The 26,683-nt window shown below is 47.1% G+C and overlaps 1 long non-coding RNA gene across 2 annotated transcripts in view; it reads left to right on the top strand.

Moving 5' to 3' along the window:
- LOC119625811 (uncharacterized) overlaps window positions 1–26,171 on the top strand; it is a 48,881-nt gene extending 22,710 nt beyond the window's left edge. The window contains exons 1-3 of one of the 2 annotated variants that reach the window (XR_012095667.1): window positions 22,986–23,045; window positions 24,323–24,470; window positions 25,526–26,171. This is a non-coding gene — a long non-coding RNA (uncharacterized lncRNA). Of the gene's footprint in view, window positions 1–22,985; window positions 23,046–24,322; window positions 24,471–25,525 lie in introns of those variants that run through there. The other variant, XR_005241955.2, reaches the window with a different exon arrangement.
- Window positions 26,172–26,683: the final 512 nt, after the last annotated feature.

The raw sequence follows: 26,683 nt of genomic DNA, 5'->3' as shown, positions 1-26,683 counted from the left end.
AGATAAGAAAGAATTGCATGAGGTGGGTAGAGGGATACAGTTTTACCTAGTGTATTAGAGTTCTCCAGAGAAACAAAGTAATAGTGCATGCATAGATAGAGAAAGATTTATTATAAGGCATTGGCTCATACAATTAAAGAGGCCAAGAAGTCTCAGAAAGCCGGCAAGCTGGAGGCAGATGGTGTAGCTCCAATCTGAGTCTGAAGTCCTGAGAACTAGGAGAGCTGATGGTGTAAGTTGGAGTCCAAAAGCTGGCAGGCTTAAGACCCTGGAGGAGCAGATGTTCCTGCTGGAGTCTGAAAGTAGAAAAAGACTGATGTCTCAGCTCAAGGAAGTCAAGCAGAAGGAAATTATTTCTTAAGGGACAGTCAACCTTTTTGTTCTATGCAGGTCTTCAACTGATTGGATGAAAGCCACTCACATTAGGCAGACCAATCTGTTCTACTCCATCAATTCAAATTTTAATCTCATCCAAAACACCCTCCCAGACACACCCAGAAAATGTTTGACCAAATATCTGGGCACCCTATGGCCTAGTCAAATTGACATAGACAATTAATATCACACCTAGGATTGCTGAAGGCTTCACTGAAGTAGTGACATTTGAACTAAGAAACACGAATATTTGGGGAAGAGCTTTCTAGGTAGAGGGAATAGCAAGTTCTGAGGTGAGAAGAAACCAGAGTATTTTAGGGGCAGCAAAAAGATCAGCATGTCTGGAAGAAAACAGCAAGGAGAGGATTCGTAGAGGAGGAAGGTGGCATGGGCCAGATTGCATGAGGTTTGTAGACCATGATTAGAAGTTCGCACTTCGGCCAGGCACGGTGGCTCATGCCTGTAATCCCAGCACTTTGGGAGGCTGAGGTGGGCAGATCACTTGAGGTCAGGAGTTCACGAAAGCCTGGCCAACATCGTGAAAACCATCTGTACTAAAAATACAAAATTAGCCGGGGATGATGGCATGTGCCTGTCATCCCAGCTACTCAGAAGGCTGAGGCAGAAGAATTGCTTGAACTTGGGAGGTGGAGGTTGCAGTGAGCCAAGATTGTGCCACTGCACTCCAGCCTGGGCAACAGAGAGAGACTCTGTCTCAAAGGGAAAAAAAAAAAAGTTTGCACTTCATTCTAAGTAAAGTGGAATGGTTTTGGAGGGATATCAGAAAGATCAAGGTGATAAAATGAAAAGAGCACATCATGCATGTGGACAGGGAGACCAGTTACAAGGTCAAGATCACGGTACCTTGAAGTAGGGTGGGGCTCGAAAGGTGATGATGGTCAGAGGTTGGACACATTGTGGAAGCAGGACTTGTAGAATTTGTCAGTGAATTGAACGTGGAATGTGAGATTTATGGCAAATCAGATATTACTCCTAGATCTTGGTCTGAGCAACTAGGTGGATGTTGGTACTACATTTATCAACATGGAGAATTTTTGCTGGGGCTTTGGGGTGAGAAATGGAGTTTGGGAGAAAATTAGAAGTTATCTTTTGGCCTTGTTAATTTGGATTTGTTACTCCGACTAGAACCCAGGCCTTCTGTCTTAGTCTGTTGGGGATGCTATAACAAAATACCATAGACTGGGTGGCTTATAAACAACAGCAATGTATCACAGTTCTGGAGGCTGCGAAGTCCAACATCGAGGCACTAGCAGATTAAGGGTCTGGTGAGGATCCCCTTCCTCAAAGACAGGCTTCTTTTTACTGTAACCTCACATGGTAGAAGGGGTGAGGGAGCTCTCTGAGGCTTCTTCCCTAGGAGCAGGAATCCCATTCATGAGGGTGCCACCCCTCATGACCTAAGCGCCCAGCAGAGACCCCACCTCCTAACACCATCGCTTTGGGAGTTAGGATTTCAACATATGAATTGGGGCAGGGGGTCATAACCATTCAACCCAGGTCATAACCAGTCTGCATATTCTGACCAGAACAGGTGTTTTTCCTACAAAGATACACTATTTATTCATTTACAATATGTTTATTGAGCCCCTGCTGTGTGCAAAGCTTGGTCTGAGATGCTGAGAAAACAGCACAGAACACAGCAGGGGCATTATCGATAATGGTGCCCCACAGAACCAGCAACTCTGGGTTGAGGCTGTGCTATGTGCTGGGCATTGTGTGGAATACAAAGTGAGTCAGACGCATTCCCGATGCTCCAAATGCTTTCAACTTAATTGGACAGTTTAGGCAGAGAGACAAATGACAATTGATGGCCATGAATTAGTTCACAATACACTTATTGAATACACGTTATATTCCAGGCACTGTGCTAAACATGCTACATTCTGAGACTACAAAGATGAGTCAGAATGCATTCCTGTCTCCCAAAAGCTCACCTTCACGTGGAGGAGAGATTTAGGCAAGCCCACGATTTCAGTTCCACGTGGTCGAGGTAGGACAGTATGGAAACACATGTACGATGCTCAGCCGAGGTTACTGTCTGGCATTGGGGGAAACTACCCCGAAGAGATCATACCTCAGCTGTGTCTTGCAGGATGAGGCAGACCGGAAGAAGACTGATGGCATTCCTGGCTAAGGGGACAGCTGTAAACAGGACAGTGGGGGGCTTGGGGACAGGGGAGCAGAGCTGAGGGGCTCAGGATTCATCCTGTGAGTGACAGGGGCTACTCCTGCGTTCTCAGCAGAGGGTGGGCTCTGTGGATGGGTTGGCTTGAGTTGTACAGCTTCGTATATGTGGATAACGGGCGGTTGAGGAGGAGGTGTGGGGGGACTGGAGGTGGCAATGCCAGCTAGGAGGATGTGCCCAAGGATGACAGCTAAGAGAGAAAGATGGGAGCCTGAGATGAACGACTAGTGGGGTTCAGTGGGGCAAGTGAGGGCTCTATGATCCTGCTGACCTCAGCAAGCAGGGAAGGTTTCACTAGGGAGGAAGGGTGGAGAAGGCTGGAAGGGAAATTGGAAGAAACTGGACCTAGCTCAAGAGGTTGTCAGAGAAGGTTGAAGGAGGGGTGTGATCCATGACAGTAACCAACAGACACTCCCCTCATTAGTCAACAATCCCTGATGTCATTTAATCCTCACAGCTGTGTTGTGGGCTCGGCACACACCCCATTTCAAAGTCAAGGAAATGAAGAGTTGGAGAGGTTGAGTAATGTGCCTACAGTCACAATGCACAGTGGTGTGGGTTTTCAGGCCCTCCCTTTGTTTTACTCCCTGTTGTCTGGTATCTCCCCTGGCGGTGTGGGTTAGAACTGAGGCAGTGCCACCCCAGGGGCCAGAGTCCCAGCCTCCTCATAGCCCAGCGGCCCCTCCCTCCAGGGGCTGTGCATCGCCCTCCCCTAAGGCTCCTCTTTTGCATTCCCTGAATCCCAGCAGGCGTGCCTGGCAGCCGTCAAGCTCATCACCTCTGAGATCAGAAAGGCTTGGAAGTAGACGCTGGGGGCTGTAAGCTGAGGAAACGCACAGAGGAGCAGTTAAAGTAGCGCAGGGTGCTGAGCCTGCCTTTAATGGTTTGCAGCTGCAGCAAGCACCAGCTTCCCCGTGGGCTCTGCCCTGCTGCGGGGGCTGGCTGGCTGTATTTCGCATCCCGACCAATTAGATCCCCATGTGTGCTGCAGGCGTGAAAAAATAGAAAGCGAATAATCCTTCATTCGCCTCTGCATGGCGAGCAGCTTTGATCCTCTCGGTGAGGTGGCCCTGTTCCATCAGAAAGTTCATCTCTTCTCAGCTTCCCTCTTTTTTTTTTTTATTTTTACCCAGTTTCCTTGTCTCAAAATGGCATTAACCTCCACCCAGAGACCTATGAAATGACCACGATTCATCTTCAGACTGTTCTGATCAAAGCTGGGTTGGATTTTCTTCGCCTTCTCTCTTTTAAACTTCCTCTGTGCAGTCCCTCCTTTCTAACATTGGTTTGGTGCCAGTGTTTCCAGGCTGAAATCAAAAGGAACAGTCTATGAATATCAGGCTCCTGTAACAAGGGCACCATTGCTTGCTTCATTTCAGAGTACCTATGGTCTTCTGGTAAGAAAGAGAGATCAGGAGCCTGAGTGTGGAGCCTGTGTGTGTGTGTGCGTGTGCACGCACGCGTGTGTGTGTGTGTGGGGGAGGTTAGATAAGCAATTTCAAAATGAGCAAAAATAGAAGGAATCGATCCTGGTTCATTTCAAATGCCTGCTAAATCTCAGTGACTCTGGCTATGGATTAAAACACTGATCACCCGTTTTGTTTCAGAAGCACCAAGGTCTTAGAGGCATGTTTGGCTAGAAGACCTACCTTAATGCTACAGGTTAGGTGGTGGAGCTGCTGCTGGAGGCGGTGTGGAGGTGTGGGCAGTGGAGGAGGAGTGGAGAGAGGAGCAGCTGGGGGTGTTGCTGGAGGAGGAAGCAGAGCTGGGGCAGAGCTGGTGTGGGTGTTTGTGCAGAGGAGGAGGAGGTGGGGTGGTGGGGTGCGGGAGGGGAGGGGATCAGTAGTCTTGGTGTGGAAGGCGTGAAGAAGGTGGTGGAGGTGGCAGACGCAGTGAAGGAGGAAGTAGCGGAGGCTTGGAGGGGTGCTGGAGGGGAGGGGATTAGTAGTCTTGGTGTGGAAGGCGTGAAGAAGGTGGTGGAGAAGGAGAAAGTGGAGGCAGGGATTGAAAGGTGCTGGTGGTGGAGGTGTGGAGGAGATGGAGGAGGTGGTGGTGGCAGTAGACGAGGAACTAGAGGAGGGGATGGAGAGGATGAGGGAGAAAATAGTGGTGGGGGGAGATGCTGGATGAAGCAGACTTACTGAAAACAGAACACACTGCTGTCCATGCTTCCTTCATCCCATCCCAGTGATCCCACAAGCTGGGAAGACTCAAAAGGTTATCCCGGAAATCGCAGGGCAGGTTTAGGGTGGTCACTCCCAGCCGAGGCCTCTTTGGATAGCCCTTGTTGGAAGCAGCTCTGCCTGGATAGGAACTGCATGGACATAGGTTTATATCATACAGGTTTGTGACACAAACCATTACAGTGTAACCCTTCTGGAAGTTGGGGGTGGGGTGGGATCACCTGGGTCATCTACACAGAATGTGCCTGGGATTCGTGAGGGAACTGCACGGCTCAGTGAGAAAAATGAATGGGGAGTCCCAGGCCTGGGTGCCAGCCCTGCCTCTGCTGAACTGCGTGGACTTCTCCACTTTACTTTCCAGTCTCCCACTGTGTGAAAGGAGGTTGTTGAATTAGGAGTGCCGGCTCTAACAGACACTCTGTTTCTACCTAGGAGAAACTGTGTAACCATTAGCGCTTTGCTTGAGGTGGTTCCTGAGCTTTTAAGGATAGAGTCTTATTTTCCATTTTTCCTGCCTGGTCCTTTTCTGAAGATAGGGAAGAGTGGGACTTAGTTTACCTTTTGACAGCCTTGGATAACTGGATGGGCTATATCACCCAGTGCCCATTACCCTTAGGCCATACCCCAAACCAAACCCAGACCAAAGTCAGACAGATTCTTGCCACACTTAACTTTGAGGAAAGGTCACAAGTTTGGATAAGAGGGTTCCAAAATGGCCTGATGGCTGGGCACAGTGGCTCATGCCTGTTAATCCTAGCACTTTGGGAGGCGGAGGCAGGAGGATCACGTGAGGCTAGGAGTTGGAGACCAGCCTGGACAACATAGTGAGATCCCATCTCTATTATTTTGTAAAAAGGTAACCTGTTGTTACCTGTGACTACTCATTGCCAGAGACAAGAAATGCAAGTCACAGTCCCAGAGTAAAGGCAGACTGTCAGGAGACCAGCCAGTGAGCAGCTGCCATCCGTCTAGAAAAGACAGTAGAACTGGGCAGGGGAGGGTATGAGGCAGGGAGGGCGATTCTGGAGTAAAGTTTCTGCTGCTGATAGTGAGTCATCCGCAGTTTCTCTGTTGCTTGCTACCACACATTTTGAAGCCGTGGGGAAGGCTTTTAAAGGGTCAGAGCCAAGTTGTCCCTTTGGACAAGAAGTCAGTCCCAAGACATCAGGACGGTTGCTGGTCGTGACTTTTCCAAGACAAGATTGCTCAGGATACTGTGGTGTGGCAGGAACCCTGAATTTAGAGGTTGGCATTGAGGGGCTGGGCGTGGTGGTGTACTCCTGTAAGCCCAGCACTTTGGGAGGCCAAAGTGGGAGGATCTCTTGAGTCCAGGAGTTTGAAACGACCCTGAGCAACATAGTGAGACCTAGCCTCTACAAAAAATATCAAAATTAGCCAGGCGTGGTGGCACCTGCCTGTAGTCCCAGCTACTCGGGAGGCTGAGTCGGGAGGGTTGCTGGAGCCCCACAGGTCAAGGCTGTAGTGAGCTGAGATCTGCATGCTCCAGCCTGGGTGACAAAGTGAGACCGTCTCAAAAAAAGGAAAAAAAAAAAAAAAAAAAAAGATTGGCGTTGAGGCTTGGTTCTGAAACTTACTTCTGAGACATTGAGTATATTGCTTCTCCTATAAAGCCCAATTTCCTCATCCTCATTGTAATGGGAACAGTAACAATTTCAGCTTCTATGTTGCCCTGAGAGTAGGAGCACTTCGGGAACTGCTTAATATTCTACACGTGTTCAAGACTTTTTGTCATTACAGCTCTCCTTGACTTCTCTGACTTGCCATGATGGGGCAGGTAGGAAGGAAGGTGAGCTGGGTGCAACTTCTTCTGACACACCTGAGCAGCCTGAAGCCACCACTGACTTAATGATGGATTTCCAGCGGTTGGAGTGCTGCTTACAGACCTAACTGAAACGTTCTGTGAGGTTCACTGGCTGTAACCACATCTGAATGCATCAAAAGGTGTCATCACCCAATTGAAGAGCCATGCCTTGAAAGCAGGAGACTCAGTATTTCCTGAGTGTCAACTATACATCAGGCTAGCTGCGGCTCACAATTAATCACTATTCACTCCTGGAAGGTAGATATTATCATCCTTATTTTACAGCTGGGGAAACGGGGGCTCAGAGCGATTAAGTAACATGCCCAAAGTCACAGAATTGTTCAGTGAAAGAAACGCGATTTGAATCCAGTTCTGTCTGTGAGTGTCTCCACTATACCATGTTGATGTTTTGCCAAGACAAGCTGAAATCTTTCTGTGATATACACACACACACACACACACACACACACATTTTTTTTTTTTTTTTCCAGACAAAGTCTCCCTCTGTTGCCCAGGCTGGAGTTCTGTGGCACAATCTCAGCTCACTGCAACCTCCATCTCCCGGGTTCAAGCAATTCTCCTGCCTCAGCCTCCCGAGTAGCTGGGATTACAGGTGCCCACCACCACCTCTGGCTAATTTTTGTATTTTTAGTAGAGACGGGGTTTCACCACGTTGGCCAGGCTGGTCTCGAACTCCTGACCTCAGGTGATCCACCTGCCTCGGCCTCCCAAAGTGCTGGGATTACAGACATGAACCACCGTGCCCAGCCTGTGATGGATTTTTAAACAAGGTAATCATGGTCTGCCTGACTCTGGGCCACTAGAGTTGATTTTCCTTTTTCAAACACAGTTCTCCTGTCTGCAGATGAACCACCAAGGAGGGCGGTGGAAGACATGCGAGGGAAAACCTGAATGCTATTTTCCAGCATTAATTCTCATTCCCCAAAAAGGGAGAATCTGAAGGTACCTTACAAACAAACAAGTAAATAAAGTAATCAATAAAAGGACATTCCTGGACAAACTCAGAGGGAAAGGGTCCCTTTTTCTTGGTTTTGTCTGTTTGAGGGCTGGGGCAGAACCGCTGTAAAGTGTTGTTAATGACCCACGCATGATGGGTCTGGGTGGTCAGTGCTGGTGCAGAGAGACACTCGGGATATAGCAACCTTGCAGCTTAGTGAAAGCGGCAAACAGCCCTTCCGTGTCCTGGGGCCTCAGCCACCTAAGAGCCACAGTGGCTGCACTCGGTTGTCTGGAAAAGGGTATGTGATGCCCAGGAGCCTCTGTTTAAGAGGAAGACAGCTCTTGTAATCCCAGCACTTTGGGAGGCCAAGGCGGGCAGATTATTTAAGGTCAGGAGTTTGAGACCGGCCTGACCAATATGGTGAAACCCTGTCTCTACTAAAAATGCAAAAAAATTAGCCGGGAATGGAGGCGTGCACCTGTACTCTCAGCTACTTGGGAGGCTGAGGCAGAAGAATCACTTGAACCTGGGAAGTGGAGGTTGCAGTGAGCCAAGATCATGCTACTGCACTCCAGCCTGGGCAACAGAGCAAGGCTCTGTCTCAAAAACAAAAAACAAAAAACAAAAAACAAAAAACAAAAAAACGGAGATGGAAGCAAATGTTGCATTTTTGGTTATCCCTCTTGTTGAAATGCTACTTTGCACTCTCTTGCCTGTTTGGATCCTTCTTGTCTCTCAGGTTGTAGTACTTATTTGTTTATTTTTGAGACAGAGTTTCACCCTTTTGCCCAGGCTGGACTAAAGTGGCACAATCTTGGCTCACTGCAACCTCTGCCCCCTGGGTTCAAGCAATTCTCCTGTCTCAGCCTCCTGAGTAACTGGGACTACAGGTGCATGACACCGAGCCTGGTTAATTTTTCTATTTTTAGTAGAGATGGGGTTTCGCCATGTTGGCCAGGAGGTCGAGAGTTTGAGACCAGCCTGACCAACATGGAGAAACCCCGTCTCTACTAAAAATACAGAATTAGCCAGGGGTGGTGGCGCATTCCTGTAATCCCAGCTACTCGGGAGGCTGAGGTGGGAGAATGGTTTGAACCCGGGAGGCGGAGTTTGCCGTAAGCCGAGATCACCCCACTGCACTCCAACCAGGGCGACAAGAGCGAAACTCCATCTAAAAACAAAAACTAAACAAACAAACCAAAAAAACGTCCTATCTGATTCCTCTCTGTCCTTCACAGCGCACATCCAGTCCATCAGCAAGTCCTGCCAGCCTCACCTCTCCAACACACCCCACGGGCGCCCCTCGCTGCTTCCCTGCTCCCCGCCTGGTCCCAAACACTCGTCTCCTGGCTGGACCACGGCAGCAGCCTCTTGATTTGTCTGCCTGCTCTCGCATCCCCTCTCCTGGGCCATTCTCTACACGGCAGCCAGCATGGTCATTTTGAAATGTGAAAAGATCACGACACTCCTCTACTTAGAAACCTCCAATGGCGGCTCCCTGATACCCATAGAATAAAATCCAGTCATCCTCACAGCCTGCAAAGCCCTCCGTGATCTGCCCTTTGCCCACCTCACTGACCAAGCTTCATGTGCTCTGCTCCGGCAGACTGGCCAGTTCCTCCGGGCCGTCTGCTGGAATGTCGTCCCCAGGATCTCTGCAGGCTGGCATGTCCTTCCAGTTCAGTCTCAGCTTACATGAGGCCTTCTCAGAGAAGTCCTCTCTAACTCCCGATCAAAACCAGCACCCCAGTCTCTAACTTCTTACCATATTTTATTTTCTTCCTGACACTTATCATTATCGGAAACTAACGTATTTGCTGGTTTATCTTTATGATCTGTCTCTGGCAACAGAATATACATGGGAAAAGGGCTTATTTTGCTTATTGTTTTACCCTCTGCACTAAAACAGAGTCCGCATCTGTGAGGACTCAGTGAACATCTGCTGAACGGGATGAATCTTAAAGCCTTTGACAATCATATTAAAAGACAAAACTCTTTACAATAAGAGAGAAAGCAATCATCTTTTCTTGGGCATTGGAAATACTGAGACACTAGGGGACAGAAGGCACCAAAAATTTAGAGAAGAGGGGCTTGTGACAATACTGAAACAGGTGAGCTTGAGAGCATCAAGGAAGGACAAGGGTGGCTGTATGGACAGGTGGGAATTTGGTCTTGATCTGTCTGTGATGAATTTGGAGACTGCAAATTAGATAGGGTCAGAAGAAGAAAGTCACCCAAAGATCTGCCTAGAGTCCTTGGCTTTTAGCGTGGGCTTGACCCCCAACTCTCTCTGGAATCTCAGGCGAGTTGTTTAGCCTCACTGAGTGTGGGCTTCTCAGGGCACTGGGCTGTGTGATCGCTGAGGTTTTGCCAACTGTGATTGTTCCATGCTCATTCACCCATGGTTCATTCAATCACTCAGAAAGTATAACTTGAGCACTGTGTTCCTGAAATGGTGCTACGTGCTGGCATGCAGCAGAGGACAAGGCTTGGTCCCTCTCTTCATGGAGCTTCTAACAGGAGACAAATAGCAAATAATTACGCAAATAAATCCGTCAGTTCAAATGGTGATGGAAAGGAGAAGTGAAAGGTGCAATGAGAGTGTGTAAAGGGGTGTCTTATGGGGATTGGAGGGTCAGATAAGTCTATTCTTAAAAAAATGATATTTTCTTCTTTTTACAAATGTTCAAGCTTTGGGGAAAGGAACTAAGGGAGCTCTGCAGAGTTTCTGGCCAGGGCTCTGGCAGCGGGCTGTGCATTTGAGCAGATGCTTTTCCCCCGCACGGTGATGGATTCCAACGCTCCTTGTACATGACATGGTGGGTCCTCCGGCGTCAGGCAGGGAGCCCAGCAGGTTATTCCTTGGCCGGGGTGGGGTGGGGTGGGGAGAAGATGTTTTTTTGTTTGTTTGTTTGTTTTTGTTTTTGTTTTTTGAGGCGGAGTCTTGCTCTGTTGCCCAGGCTGGAGTACAGTGGTACAGTCACGGCTCACTGCAAGCTCTGCCTCCCAGGTTCACGCCATTCTCCTCCCTCAGCCTCCCCAGTAGCTGGGACTACAGGCGCCTGCCACCACGCCTGGCTAATTTTTTTTTTTTTTTTTGTATTTTTAGTAGAGACGGGATTTCACAGTGTTCACCAGGATGGTCTCGGTCTTCTGACCTCGTGATCTGCCTGCCTTGGCCTCCCAAAGTGCTGAGATTATAGGCATGAGCCACCGCGCCCGGCCAAGGAGAAGTTTTTGATAGTGTGAAGAATCATTTTCTTCTGTGTAGCAGATGAAGGTGAAACTGGGTGTTATCAACTTTTTATGCCAATCCTCTGACCTCACCCAGCCAAACTCTTATCAGTAGGCTGAGTACACAGAAGTGAGAAGTTGGGGGGCCGCCTACTTACCCATTTTGTAGTGCATATAAATCTTAGTACATGAATTTATTTGTATGAGAAATATCACTTTCTTTTGTTTAAAATGACCTTAAATCTTTCTTTATGCTTCCATCCTTCCAGTTGGAGGAAATTAAATTCCAATCACGACTGAGGTCCTCTGCTCTGCTCCCCATACCAGGTCCCAGTGGAGGCTGAGAGCCCCTGGCTTTCCTACATGTGGTCTTCCCCACGCCTTGAGGGCCTGGCCACCTCCACCAACAAAACTCCAGGGCCCCCTCCTAGGCTGGGAGAAATTCCTCATCGCTCTTCTGTCCTGGGCTACTTTAAAAGGTCCATCTAGGACACCCAGCATCATCTCTGCATTTTGGCGTCTACAAAATGCAGCAAGAGATTTAATTTTCGGTAGCGTTTTGCTTACTGTCCTATAGAAACCCCTGATGCAGAACTGTCTAACTCTGTGGAGAGCTTGTGAAAATTCAGGAAAAACACACACAAATCAGTACTTATTAAAAAATCATGGCTGGACACGGTGGCTCATGTCTATAATCTCAGCACTGTGGGAAGCCAAGACAGGTGGATCACCTGAGGTCAGGAGTTCGAGACCAGCCTGGCCAACATGGTGAAACCCCATCTCTACTAAAAATACAAAAATTAGCCGGGCGTGGTGGCGCATGCCTGTAATCCCAGCTACTCGGGAAGCTGAGGCAGGAGACTCGCTCAAACTTCGGAGGTGGAGGTTGTAGTGAGCCGAGATCACACCATGGCACCCCAGCCTGGGAGACAGAGAAAAACACGGTCTTAAAAAAAAAAAAATTATTCTGCCATAGAAGTGGGACTCCACAGTCAGGGAAAACCTGTGTTTGTCTGAGTCCTGACTTTGCCTGGGCAAGTGGCCACCTCTTTCAGCCTCATTTTTCTCATCTGTAAATCAGAACATTGTAGAGATTCCTTCATGGAATTGTTATGAGAATTTAATAAGATTCCCTGCAAAATGCTTAACACAGTGTCTGGCACATGGCAAGTGCCCAGCAAATATTATCTATGATTCACAGATACATCATGTTAGTGATGGTATAAGACGTACTATTCATTGTTACTGTCCAGCTTAGAGATCATGTATAAAGGCTTTGCAGAGGGTGGCCCCCGGAGTGCCACTGAGCCCTTCCCCTCTTCCACCCATTGGGAATGGAGCTTGGTGAGGCGGGTAGCATTTTTCATCCTCCTTAAAGAACAGGTGCAAGTCTGGTCACGACTTCTCTCCATCAGCTTCTTGTCAAACCTGTAAAAAATCATCTATCCTCCTTGGAAATTCCTACTTACTACACGTCAGCTTCTAAATTATACCTCTCTTGCTCAGATACATTTTTTTCTTTCCTTTACTGCTCTGCCCCCACTTCTCCTCCAAAATACTACAAGCAAATATCATTTATATTGATTTTGTGAAGCTCCCTTCCCACCCATCCCCAGTCCCTGAAAGTCTGGGAAGCCAGCAGCCTCTGATTATATGTTTCTCAAGGCTGAATCCAATTTTTGTTTGTTATGGAAACATTAAGTCTTTAAAAAACAAAAGTCTTAAGTCTTTGGGACAAATATTGGTGTGGACTATTTTAAATATATATATATGTATATTTGAGACAGAGTCTTGGTCTGTCACCCAGGCTGGAGTACAGTGGCACGATCTTGGTTCACTGCAACCTCCACTTCCTGGGTTCAAGCAATTCTCCTGCCTCAGCCTCCCTAGTAGCTGGGAGTATAGGTGCTCACCACCATGCCCGGCTACTTTTTGTATTTTTAGTAGAGGCGGGGTTTTACCATGTTGGTCAGGCTGGTCTCGAACTCCTCACCTCAGGTGATCTGCCTGCCTTAGCCTCCCAAAGTGCTGGGCTTACAGGCATGAGCTATTGCACCCAGCTGTGTGTACTATTATTTTCACACAGACTGATGACAGGAGAGGCAAGGCCTGGAGTTTAGTGAGGGTTTTATTGAAGAGGAGTGAGGAGAGGGAAGAAGCAACATAGGGAAAAAGGGAAAAAGAGAAGGGTTGTCTCTGGGCTTGAGGCAGAGAGAGACAGAAGAGATAAACAGGGATGAGGACCTGAGAAAATTAAAGAAAGCCAGGTGCCTGTAGGTTTCTGAGGTTCAAATCTATAGAACAACTCAATGTCAGAAAGGAATGAATGCTTGTATCCAGCTTATCAATCCTACTATACAGCTAATCCTTGAATGAAATTTCCTGTGTCTGAGTGTAGGTTATGAATATGCAGTGAAATCGTCCATTAACGCCATTTTCCTTACATGCACTTTTTTCCTCATTTTTTTCTAATGTTGAGTCACTCTGTAGACTCGAATAGATGATTTCTGCATGTACTTATACTTTCAAGAAACAAGAAATACGACCGACTTTGTTGGTTTCACTGATGGTGTGTTTGAGGGCTGTTTTTATTCAGTGTCTGAGATGCATTAAGTGTTTCGTAGTGGAGGCTTTATAAATGTGTTTCAATCAAGTATAAGAACAATCCTGGGTGGGAGATACTATTTTCCTCTTCTATAGATTGTGGAAAGTGGGGCTCAGAGTAGTTAATAATGTGAGCTGTAAGTACAGCAGCTGGTGTTCAAACTGGGTCTGGTTCAGGCTCACTTTTGAGTCTTGTCTATCTCGCTAGACAGGACCAGGATTGTCTCTCCGATGTTCTAGCGCCTTCTCTGGCTTTCAGACTGTCAGTGTTTACGAGACCAATTCCTCATGCTCACTCCCTTTCACAGCTGCATCCACTCAAGACATCGCCCCTCCCCTCACCTGTGAACTTCCTTAACCACTTGCTGCACCTCTCAATGACCCACAGAAGGGCCAGGGCATCCCAGGTATGCTTCAATTATGACTTGGCCTGACAGCCTCCCAAGGATCCATTGTTTGTTAACCCCTTGACAACAAGCACAGTGTCTTACTTTAGCAATCAAATTCATCAGTGACTTTTGAATTTGAGTTTCTGTATTTACCAAAGTTACATATCCACATAATTTGGTGAGTCAGATAGTTCCACAAATGTTGTCCCTAATATGCTTGTGTTTCTGTGTTTTGATTTTTTAGTTTTAAGCATTAAATCTTGAATTCCCACCATGAAAGATGAGTTTAGCTTTTTCTTCTTGTGCCATGACCTCCCCTCATATACACACTCTTTCACTCTATATCCTTCCACTATGATATGCTAATATCATTTTTTCATCATTCTTTGTTTTCATATGAAAATATAAATTCGATTTATAACTGTGCCCTGAAGTGCAGTGTGATTGCATTTCCTTTCCTAGAGTTAGTAACTGTCTTATTTTTCCATTTGTTTTGTTTTTTATTATTGTTGGTTTTTGTTTGTTTGTTTTGAAATGGAGTCTTGCTCTGTTGCCCAGGCTGGAGTGCAGTGGTTTGATCTCGGCTTACTGCAACCTCTGAATCCTGGGTTCAAGCGATTCTCCTGCCTCAGCCTCCCTAGTAACTGGGATTACAGGTGCCCACCACCATGCGTGGCTAATTTTTGTATTTTTAGCGGAGACAGTTTTCACCATGTTGGCCAGGCTGATTTCGAACTCCTGGCCTCAAGTGATCCACCCTCCTCAGCCTTCCAAAGTGCTGGGATTACAGGTATGAGTCCATTTGTTTTGTTTTCATTGTATTAACTAATAATAAAGGTTCAAACTCTGCCAAAGTTCTAAATCTTTTCCGTGGTGATGTAGATGATCAGGTCTCCTATCGAATTTGTCTTTCTGCTGAAGCCTGTCCCGGGGCTGTGCCCTGCAGCAGTGTGGGCCAGCTGTCCTCCCTGTGCACTGGGCATGCAGCCTTCCTCTGGACGACCCTGCAGCCTCCTGGGGATTGCCTTCACCATCCTTCTGTGTTGGAGCTCCTGTCTCCCAAAGCCCTTGCCTTCCTCCTTCTTGGTTTACTCTCTTATTTGTGAGGAGCTCATTTTCCAGTAATGTCACAAGAAAGGGGCATGTGACCCTGTTTTTCAAATCTGGGCATCCCCGGCATGCTCAATAAATGTTTGCTGAATTAATGAAAGAGTGAAAGAAGAAAGGACAATAAGGAAACATCAGCAGAGATAGATGTCACGATCACAAACTGAGATTAAAAGGAAACAACGCATTCTGATAATCTGATGTTTAGATAACTGACCTAAGCTTTTAATTTGTGATTGACATCAGTAATAAAAGCTCATGAGAACACCTGGATTTAGAGAACTTATCTTTTCAAATGGCAGTCTGGCACAAGAAAGAATATTGGCTGTGAATGAGTTATTTAAACTTGCTGTGTCTTGGCGTCTTTGTCCATAAAAATAGGGATGCTAGCTGGGCACAGTGGCTCATGCCAGTAATCCTAGCACTTTGGGAAGCCAAGGCAGGCGGATCACAAGGTCAGGAGTTTGAGACCAGCCTGGCCAACATGGTGAAACTCCGTCTCTACTAAAAATGCAAAAATTTTCTGGGCATGGTGGTGGATAACTGTAATCCCAGCTACTCAGGAGACTGAGGCAGGAGAATCGCTTGAACCCGGAGGTGGAGGTTGCAGTGAGCTGAGATTGCGCCATTGCACTCCAGCCTGGGTGACAGAGGGAGACTCTCGTCTCAAAAAAAAAAAAAGAAAGAAAGAAAGAAAAAGAAAAAGATAAAATAGGGATGTAATGCCTACTTATCAGGAAAACTGTTGCACTGGGTGAGAACTAAGGATGAGTGAGTCCTTTCACAAGTCATCTTATGAAAATGGCATTTAAATAGAATCAATTATATGCAAAATAGCACAGTGCACTTGACAAATGGGATTGACTTCCCTTCTTTCTCCTCTTAAGAGTGAAGGACCTCTGAATTGCCAACTGTAACAGTTATTGATTATGTTGAAAAGGGTTATAAAAAGCTTAGTTTGGGATTCAGATGTGGTAGTGTGATAGCCGTGAGATGCCCTGGTTTAATCTTGACTCTCACCGTGATTTGCTGTGCGTCCTCGGGCAAGTATCCTTCCTTTCGGAGCCTCTGGGCTTTCTTCGGGAAAATGCGGGGCTGGGTGGCTGGGGACTAAGGTCTGACTCTGTCAGGCTCTACCCTTATTCTGTGAGTTGCCCTTCCAGAACCCAACAGACTCCACCCAGCTGCTGTGGGCACAGTTTGCCTTCAAAGTAGAGGCTATCTCTGTCCCTGGCACCGGCCTTCTTAAGGCCCGGGCCGGAGGTTGACATCCTGTGAGGTCGCCTGGGAAGAAACCCGCATTACATTCTTCTGCAATGTAATGCAAAACAGATCCGGCCTCGGCTCCAGCCAGCACCAGGGAAGTGGACTTCATTGTAAAAGCCACCTTGTCAGCGTCAGGCCTGGGTGATTAATGACTCTTTAATCTCACAGCAGAATACCTGACAAAATACGCCTGGGCCAAAAAGGCAGAACAAACCTAATTAGCCTAGTCGACCCACTCACAAGGTGTGGGTTGCTACGGATCCCAACAGCTTCGAAAGGACGCCTCTCCCTGCCTGTCCCTTTTAGGTCTGTGAAAGAATCAAGTGGCCACAATGGGGAAGGGACTCCATTAAAAGGAGGGGGCCGGCCAATGAATAAACATGCAGGTTACCGTGTTGATATTTCGCTGAATGCTGTTCTGAAGTGGGGTGTTTGAGGCCTCGGAGGCCGGCGCCCCTGTATTGTGTTGGGGGAGGGACTGGCCATTTGAAGTCAAGGTGAGGACATACTGGGGCAGATGGAACCTGCTTTGTTTGTGAAAGAGTTTTTCTGCTATTTATGCTAATGAGTGGGAAACACTTCTCAAGCATTTCAGATGATTCTGTAATGAGGCCCGGCAGAATGTGCCAACATTGTTGGCCCAGGACAATTTCAAACTCCCACTCGCCACATTAGCAGCCCCTTTCTTTACAGGAAGGCCCTTGGAGGGTGAAAGAGGACAATGCGGGAAGAGTGAAAACATCACAAAGAGGGGCTTTTGTTTCGCCTTCCTTTGAACCCTCTCAAAAGCCCAGTTTCAAGGGGTGTGTTGGGCCTGCCTTTCAACGTTACTGAACCCAGAATCCCCTGTTGTTTAGCAACATAGAAAGCTGACCTTAATTGACTCCACTTCTGAGCAGGCTTTGTAAATCACTCTGCCCCAGAGTGGAATTTCCTGATGGCATCCGTGTGTGATATATAACGTCTGTACACCGGATACCAACGTGCCAATGCAATATACATGCCTTCACGCGTGCGCACTGATTTACAGCTTACAGCTCACTTTTACATGCATTCTCTCACAAGGACCCTACCTCTGGATTAGGAATCATTATTCCCATTTTACAGAGAAGAGAATTGAGGCTCAGAGAAGTCAGGTGGCCTGCCCAGAGTCACCCATCAAGAATGAATCAGAGCTGTGACTGGAGATTGGATTTCCCTGACTCTCTGTCATACTGCAGTGGTTCCAGGGGTTGTGTTAAATAGACTGTGTAAATGTGTATTCGAGAGAGATGTCTTCAGTAATGAGTTTCTTTAAAGCATCATTTTGTGGGTAAAGAAGAACATCGCTAGGTTATAATAACATTTTGGATTTCCCCTTTAATTTCTGGTCATAATAGCATTTTCTTGACAAGACTGTTTCCACTGTACTCTGGCTGTGCCTGGCGGATTTCTGCTGTCCCCTCTTTCCTTCCTCATCCTCAAGTCACGAAGCTACAGACACATGGCTCTCAGGTAGGGCAGTACTGGGAGTTCCGTCTTCCCTCTGGGATTATGCTTCACTGAGCCTCATCAATTCTAGGGATGTTGTGAGGAAGGTGCTTTGCCCTGGAATTCATCTAGAAGTTCAGCCTGGGGCCTGAGAGACACATCTGTACTCTTACAGCCTCCAGACTAGGAGTACTCAACGCTGACTTTGCCATGTGGCCCTGAAGTTCTGTTATAGAGGATTCTGTGCTGAGAAGGGTCATGTGCTTGGCTTAACGCCCTTCTGTCACTGTCTTGACATTCCGATAATTTCATCTTTGAACTTTTTTGTAAGTGAAGCCCAATGAGACGGTGGAGGAGAGGCGAGTCATGCCACTGCAGTTCCTCGCTATGCCATTCATACAGAGCATTCTCCATGCCCAGGAGTCCAGGAGTCCAGTGGGCCCATGGTGCCCAGGAGTTCCTCGAGACTCAGGGAGGTAAGCATGCTCTGCCCACACCTGAGTAAGTGGGCACCGATGTCCTGAGAAGCCATGCACTCCTTGCAAACCAGAGCAAAAGAATACAAAAGAGCCGGGTGCAGTGGCTCATGCCTGTAATCCCACCACTTTGGGAGGGCGAGGCGGGTGGATCACCTGAGGTCAGGAGTTCGAGACCAGCCTGGCCAACATAGTGGAACCCCCATCTCTACTAAAAATACAAAAAATTAGCTGAGTGTGGTGGTGGGTGCCTGTAATCCCAGCTACTTGGGAGGCTGAGGCAGGAGAATCGCTTGAACTCAGGAGGTGGAGGTTGCAGTGAGCCAAGATCACGCCATTGCACTCCAGCCTGGGCAACAAGAATGAAACTCCGTCTCAAAAACAAAAACAAAAACAAAAACAAAAAAAGACAGTGGAGGTCTAAGAAACACAATTGACCAAAGAATCCCACCACATCCTTTCTTACTCACCTTATGTCCTTGTGTTAACAAAACAGATCCATTGAAAATGACACAAGAAGGAAGGAGAGAGCTAGGACGATCCATAGCTCCCTGCCCTCTCATTCAGCCTCATCATAAGTCAAAGGTACAAAGGGAAACGTGTGTGTATTACCAACAGAAATAAAAACAGCAGGGTTAGTTTCGTACAGCACTCTCACTGTTCTGGTAAATATATATACACACACACACACACACATATATACACACACACATACATACATACATATATAGACTACAAAATAAAAATTCTGCAATTTTGGTGATTCTGCATAGGAGTTAAATGTTCTTATATTTGCATTTAAAACTGGCACTATTCAAGTTAAAGATGAATTGTAAAACTCATGCTAATAATTTAAAATGTGAATTTTTCTTTACTTAGAATGACACTAAATAGCAAATAAAATCCACAAACTATGTAGCTAACCCTGTTTCTGGCAGAAGACCTATAAAAATGAATATCATATGTTTGAAAAAATTATGTGATCTCAGATCTTACAATCAAAAGAGCCACTGTGTCAATGCCTTCCTCGAGCTTTCTTGGGTTCTGTGTGGAACGATCACATGGTGCTATATTGCTCTTTGGCAAAGGGCAGTGGGTGGAGATCACAGTGGTCCCACTAGCTATGTGATCATGAACAAGCCTCTGCCTTCTCAGTCTGCAACAGGGAGGTAGCATATATCTTGTCGTTTGTCAGAAGCTTCTGTAAAAGAATGCACATAAAGGTGTTTTGAAAAACATAAAATGTTGTGCATGTATAAAGTATTTTATAATTTTTATTACTATTAAAAAGCTACAAAGTGGGAACCACGAACATTGCTGTCTTTATTCCCTCTGATTTGTAAATTCCTGCCAAGTTTGCATAAATCCAAATTCGTTTCAAACACATTTGGCAATAACCATTTAGATGGTAGTATGAAAATTCAATATATTCACACCTTTCTCTCACTTTGCAGTAATACACATCAGTGTTTTTAAAGGCTATAGGGGTTAGTCCAAAGTAATGAAGTTTTACTCTAAAGTTGTTTATACAATTTTCTATGATTAAACAGTTGTCAAACCTGTGTATAGGAAAAACGATAGGCCGGGAGCAGTGGCTCACGCCTGTAATCCCAGCACTTTGGGAGGCCGAGGTGGGTGGATCACTTGAGGTCAGGAGTTCAAGACCAGCTTGGCCAACATGGTGAAACCCTGTCTCTACTGGAAAAAAAAAAAAAAAAATTAGCCAGGCATGTTGGTGTACGTCTGTAGTCCCAGCTACTCAGGAGGCTGAAGTGGGAAAATCACTTGAACTCAGGAGGTGGAGGTTGCAGTGAGCCAAGATTGTGGCACTGCACTCCAGCCTGGGCAACAGAACGAGACTCCATCTCAAAAATAAAATAATAAAATAAAATAAAATAAAAGCCTAACAAACAGAAAAATAAACGACTTGATATAGAAGATGAGTGAGTCATAATAACATAAAGCCCTATCATAACACAGTCTACTGTTTTTATCATAAAGTTTAGATAACTTCTGGATGAAAAATGTATGTCTCCAAATGTAACAGCTGCTCACAGGCAAAGGCTGATGAACCTGCTGAGACTACAGGGAATGTGCTCATCTTATCCCTCCAATGCTAATATCATAAATAAATGGGTCTCTATTATGTAATAAGAACCTGTAATGAATGATGGACTGACACTGCAGAATATTAATTGCAGTGGGAGGCAAACATGTTTTCCCTGTGACTTTGAGACCGTAATTTCTCTTAGCTTGGGTCTCCATTTCCCCATCTGTACTTGGGATGGAGCGAACTGTCAACTCCAAGGGCCTCCCAGCACCAGCATTCTTTGTTCTGATGGCTTTGATTTGACTTGGAAGCTTTAGTGCCACCTGAAGCCAGGTGATAAGGACACATGAGCACACCTGGCAGAGACAAGTTCTGTGTCCCAAAGTGATGCAGCAGATCTGGGGTTTGGGATACCTGTTCCAAATCCAAATCCAGCCTCTCCGTTGGGCTTATATCCTCTCTGCTAAAGGGGACTCATTATCCCAGAGTGGGAGGCTCTGTCCCGGTTTCCATGGTTCAGAGGGCTGGCCTGCACTTTCTTTCTGTGGTTGTCTAGCCATCTCCCCACCATGTCAGCACCAGCCCAGAGCCAGCACAGCAGATGACTCCCAAGTGTTTGTTGAAGACTGACTTGTGGTTTCATAATTTATTACTTTTAAAATTTCTCCTTCTAGACTTGCAAGCACTCTATTTATTTGTTTATTTATTTATTTATTTATGAGGGAGTCTTGCTCTGATGCCCAGGCTAGAGTGCAATGGCACAATCTCAGCTCACCCGCCACCTGTCTCCCAGGTTCAAGTGATTCTTTGGCTTCAGCCTCTTCAGTAGTTGGGATTACAGGCATGCGCCACCATGCCTGGCTAATTTTTGTATTTTTAGTAGAGATGGGATTTTACCTTGTTGGCCAGACTGGTCTCGAACTCCTGACCTCAGGTAATTCACCTGCCTCAGCCTCCCAAAGTGATGGGATTACAAGCGTGAGCTACCGCACCTGGCTGCAAGCACTTTAAAAACAGGGCCCTCATCAAATTCATCTCTCTCGGTCTATGGCCCCTTGTCCACCGACAAGGCCCAGCACATAGTGGGAGCTCAATAGATGGGAATACACATGTTTTGAGTAAGCTGGAATGATGCCAATACTCATTTTGCTAAGATGGATATTCTTGCTCATGAGGAATCCCAGAGGCCACCCGAGATCAATCTCAGTATATGCCCTCTGCCTATCGGTGAGAGGAACGAGGATGCAACTTGTGCTGTCTGGGGAAGGCGATGACAATAGCTGGAAACTGTCAAGTCCCAGAAACTCTTCTCATTCTTGGCTGAAGACAACATCTTTCACGACCTCAGGCTTTTCTTGCTTTGCAGTCTTTTTAAAATGGCATTTGGGACCAGGTGCAGTGGCTCACACCGGTAATCCCAGCCCTTTGGGAGGCCAGCAGGTAGATCACGAGGTCAGGAGATCGACACCATCCTGGCCAACATGGTGAAACCCTGTCTCTTCTAAAAATACAAAAAATTAGCCAGACATGGTGGTGGGCACCTGTAGTCCCAGCTATTCGGGAGGTTGAGGCAGGGGAATAGCTTGAACCCAGGAGGTGGAAGTTGCAGTGAGCCGAGATTGCGCCACTGCACTCCAGCCTGGTGACAGAGCAAGACTCCGTCTCAAAAAAAAAAAAAAAAAAAAGGCATTTGGAATATACCCTAATCTTATGACTCAGAAATGAATAATATTATGAGACTGTTCATAGCAGCTATATTCATAATATCCTCAAACTGGAAACAACTTAAATACGCATCAGCAGGAGAATGAGTGGACGAACTGTGTTACAATCCTCCTAGGGAATGCTACTCAGCAATAAAAATGAGCAAATAATGTGGATGAATCTCAAAAGCATCATCTAAATAAAAGGAACCAGACGCAAAAGAGTACATTCTCCCATTTAAAGGTAGTTCTAAAAACAGACAGAACTAATTGAGAGTGATAGAAATCAGAACAGCGACTGCCAGCTAGGTCTAGTGGCTCATCCCTGGAATCTCAGCACTTTGGAAGGCTGAGGTGGGAGGATTGCTTAAGGCCAACAGTTAGAGACCCCATCTCTACAAAAAATACCAACAAACTAGGTGGTGTGGTGGTACACACCTATAGTCCTAGCTACTTGGGAGGCTGAGGCAGGAAGATCACTTGACCCCAGGAATTCCAGGTTGCAGTGAGCTATGATCCTGATATTGCACTTCAGCCTGGGGAACAGAGTGAGAATCTGTCTCTTAAAAAAAAGAGCCATAATTGCCTAGGAGGTCGAGTGGGATATGATGGGCTGACTGGAAGGGGGCACAAGGGAACTTTCAGGGGTAGCACAAATTTTCTACATCTTGACTTGGGTGGTGGACACAAAACTTACTGTTTGTTAAATTAATCCTCAAATTAAAAAAACCCACAGTATTTGGAGCTGAGGTTTACCAGCCTCTCAATGGCCGGCTGTCTCCTGGATCAGACACCAGGAGAGGCAGCTGTGATTCGTGCAGCTGTGGCCACGCTTCTAATTTCCTCACATCTGCAGGGGCAGCCCCAGCACGTGGCCCATTGTTCATCCAGGCACTTTGCTGGCACTTGGTGAACGCCGGTCTCTCCCTGGGCTCTGTCCCGGGACCCACAGCAAACTCTCATCCTTCTTCCGGTTGGCACTTCTTCAGCTCCCAAGTCCTCTCTGTGTTTTCTCTTCTCCAGGTAAATCCCTGGGTTTTCCATCCAGGCTTCACTGGATGTGGTTTCCAAACCCTTCTTCCTTGTAGTTTCCCTCCCCTGGATATGCTCCAGCTGCCCAGGGCCCATTTCAAGGATTTCTTGAACACTTTCGCTGATGAACTTGACTTCTACCTTCAAAGCGATTTTAAACGGAGGAGGTAGACTGTGAGCCTTTGTCTAGCCCATCAGATTAAATTTTATATTTTCAAATAGTGAAGAGACATGAAAATGTAGTGGGAATTCCACAAAGGCCCCTGCAAATGACTGACATACATTTGGGCAGACAACGTCTTTGTGCGGTGCCAGGGGGCTGATGCATTAATGGATATAATTTGTAGGCTCCCAAGGAGAGGTTAAAGAGGAGAGCACAGGTTCCTTTGAGTCGACTTGGTGCTCCCATGTCATCTGTCCCCAGACTTAATCAAGTTATCATATCAACCCAGTGTTTCCTGGACCCCAGCTCTCTGTCTGAATGAGGAAAAAATTTGCAGACAAATTTCTAGCAGCAGGAAGTTGGTGCTCTCCTGCGAGGCTGGATAAAAACTACGTGTAACCTCTCAAGGCCTCCCTCCCGCTCCTGCTGAGAGTTCAGTTCAAGTGGTTCCCTTATTTGATTACGCCTCTCAGGCCTTCTCTGGTGTAGGTATCCAATTCACTGCCATGCCCACCGGCTCCCCACAAGGCAGCAAACATTAGAGTCACTCTTTTGTGAAATTATGGGGAGGCTGAGTGGGCCAAGCACTTGTGTGTGTGTGCGCATATGTGTGTGCATGTACGCCTGTGTGTGAGGAGACACACAGATGTGTATAAAGAGAGGAATGCCGTCTGTCAGCAAATGTGGCATTGATTTATAATCACTTCCTTTAGTCACAGAATAACCGAGTGCCATCTTTAAATTCTCACGATTAAAAAAAAAGAGACAGTGAAAAAAAATCCTAAGTGCTAAATATCTATGTATTATGTATTATTATTCTTAAGAGCTTGCAAAAGCCTTATAGCATGTATGATTTATAATTAATGGACCTAATTCTTCTAATACAGGTTTCTTCCTTCCACGACTATATAATTCAAGTTATACTGCTAAATATTTTATAATGAGAGTAGAAATTATGATGGCCTTTGTAACTGTTTTACAAAGAGCATTTATTATTGGGCTGATGTTGATGGGTTAGTAGATTTGTGCATATTTGTCTCTCTTATTCTTTACTTTATGAGTGGACAAGAAGTGTAGGAATGAGTGCTGTGAACATGTGGCCACTCTAGATTTTTCTCAAAAATATAAAAAGCATACATTTATTTCCCAGCACAATCACAAAAGAAAGAAAGAAAGAAACAAAAGGTAAAAAATCTTTGCAAGGCAATGTTTTGTATTCATTTTCAGGCAATGTCAACGTAATCGAGGAAAATAATAGCAACGTGTGTTTTTCATCTGCAGGTGCGGAAGACGTACTTAAAACCTGGGAGTCCAGAACAGGAGAGGTGCTCTCAGATCAGCCCCAGTGTTCTGCAGCGCGCAGGAGCCAGTCGTGCTGCAAAGAATGAAACTGGACTTGTCCAGGCGAGTTTTGGACAGTGCTGGGCTGGTAAGAAACGGAGTCACCATTCATCTATTCATTCCCAGAAAAGAAGGGAAATACACCCTCCCCAGCTCAAGATGCCCATTGATTTATCCCCTTTAGCTGGCAAGACGCTCGAGCCCCAGTGTCTTCGGGCTCCTGAGCGTTTTTGTTGAGAGAAGAGCGTCCCTCCCAGGTTCCCACCGGGGCTTGGAAGTCAGGGGAGCCGGGAGGGGCGGCGGGGGCCGGGGCAAGAAGCGGGGCGGCTTTTATTTGGCGCCATAAAGGGCTGCACAATGTCTGCTGGAATTTCAACAGTTAAAGAGACCCCTCTGCACAAAGGGGCGCCCCGGCTGCAATCGGGAAATAAATTTGATTTTCTGAATTCTTGGGCAGCTGGTGACAAAGGGCCAGGTAGCGCCGCGGCGGGGGTGATCCTTGCAGAAGGCGGCGCGCGGCGGGGCGTGCGGGCCGGGGGGACAAAGGCAGGCCCGGGCCAGGGGGCTCCGCGCAGCCGCTCGTCTGCGCCCAGGGCCGGGGCGGCTGCTGTGCGCGGCGTGGGGCAGAGTCTCGGGCTTTCCCGGCCCGACCGTCGGCTCCAGCGCCGCCCCCGCGGCCGCCCTCGCTGCCACCCTCGCTGCTCAGGGCCCTGAGGCCAGGACACCGCCCGACGCTTGGCCCTGTCCCAAACCTGGGACTCCAGGGGCCTCCCGCTGGGGCCGCGCACACCGGACTTTCAGAGCTGAAATCACTTCATCAAGAAATGCCAGTGAACCCTTGCCCAGCTCCGCCTCTTGCTGGTCACCAGGGATGACCCTCTCTGTGAAGTTTACCCAAATCCCCCCGGCTCCATGAACCCAGTGTGCCCCCTTGCCTTTGTTTATCAGGTGCCATTTTGTCATTTAATACGTCTTACATGCCTGTCCTTTAAGTTCTTCTTGTGCAGAGGGGGATGTCCTTTAATGACAAAGCAGGTGTTGGGGGGACGGGATCCCCCGGGGGAAATGACACTACCTGCTTGGTCTCTAAGGGCAGGAATTCATCATTCAAAAGCACCCAGCGCTGCCCTCCTCACTCCCCAGCCCTGCTCTGATTTCCCGGGTGTCTTCACCTACTCTGACTCCAAAATCGGCTGCTGCACCAGCACCCATCAAACTCTCCTGTAACGGGAAGTGACAGCTCACCGGTAGCCCGGAAGACCCCTGTGGGCAGAAGCATGGACTTCCTCTTCCTCACGGAGATGCGGCTGAAGCAGATTTCCTTGGCACCACTCTGGAACTTTCCACAGTCACCACCTCAGACACTAGCCAGACTTTAGGTCCTTTCCTTTCATGTCTAAAATGAGACAGTTCACAATGTTGATTTTATTTGTAGGGGGTGTCAGGATTCCAGAAAAGCAGACTTGGAAAGCAACAAAATGTTAGCGTGCAGCTCACTGAGGCCCTTACACTTGGTCTGGGCACCTCTGTATGTAAAAAGAAGTCCAATATCTTTGCTGGTTGTAGGTGGCCATATGTTTCAGCACAGAAATCGGGCTCCCCTTGCTAGACTAATTTTTCCTCAGGCTTCATTCATTCATATTCTTCTGCTTGATCCTATCAGGACCAACAGTACCAAATAACACCAAGTCTCTTGCCTCGTGTCCTCAGAATGTCTCAGAGGCATCCGCTTCCCTGCTGGAGCCATTTCATTTCAGTGATCCTTAATTAAATTCAGCGAGATGCAGGACCTGTGTGTGTGAACGACAACCTGTGTGTGTGAGTGTGGACCTGTGTGTGTGTGAACGTGGACCTGTGTGAGTATGGACTTGTGTGTGTGAACGTGGACCTGTGTGTGTGAATGTGGATCTGTGTCTGTGAGTGTGGATCCATGTGTGTGAGTGTGGACCTGTGTGTGTAAGTGTGGATTTGTGTGTGTGAGTGTGGGCCTGTGTGTGTGAGTGTGGATCTGTGTGTGTGAACGTGGACCTGTGTGAGTGTGGACTTGTGTGTGTGAACGTGGACCTGTGTGTGTGAGTGTGGATCTGTGTGTGTGAACATGGACCTGTGAGCATGGATCTGTGTATGTGGACCTGTGTGTGTGAGCGTGGATCTGTGTGTGAACGTGGACCTATGTGTGAGTGTGGACCTGTGTGTGTGAGTGTGGATCTGTGTGTGTGTGAGAGTGGATCTGTGTCTGTGAGTGTGGACCTGTGTGTGTGAGTGTGGACCTGTGTGAGTGTGGATCTGTGTGTGAGTGTG

Source organism: Chlorocebus sabaeus, chromosome 15 (assembly GCF_047675955.1).
Source record: "Chlorocebus sabaeus isolate Y175 chromosome 15, mChlSab1.0.hap1, whole genome shotgun sequence".
Taxonomy (NCBI): Eukaryota; Metazoa; Chordata; class Mammalia; order Primates; family Cercopithecidae; genus Chlorocebus; species Chlorocebus sabaeus.
The sequence above is the reverse complement of the archived record's forward strand: the minus strand, read 5'-3'. Positions and strand labels throughout refer to the sequence as shown.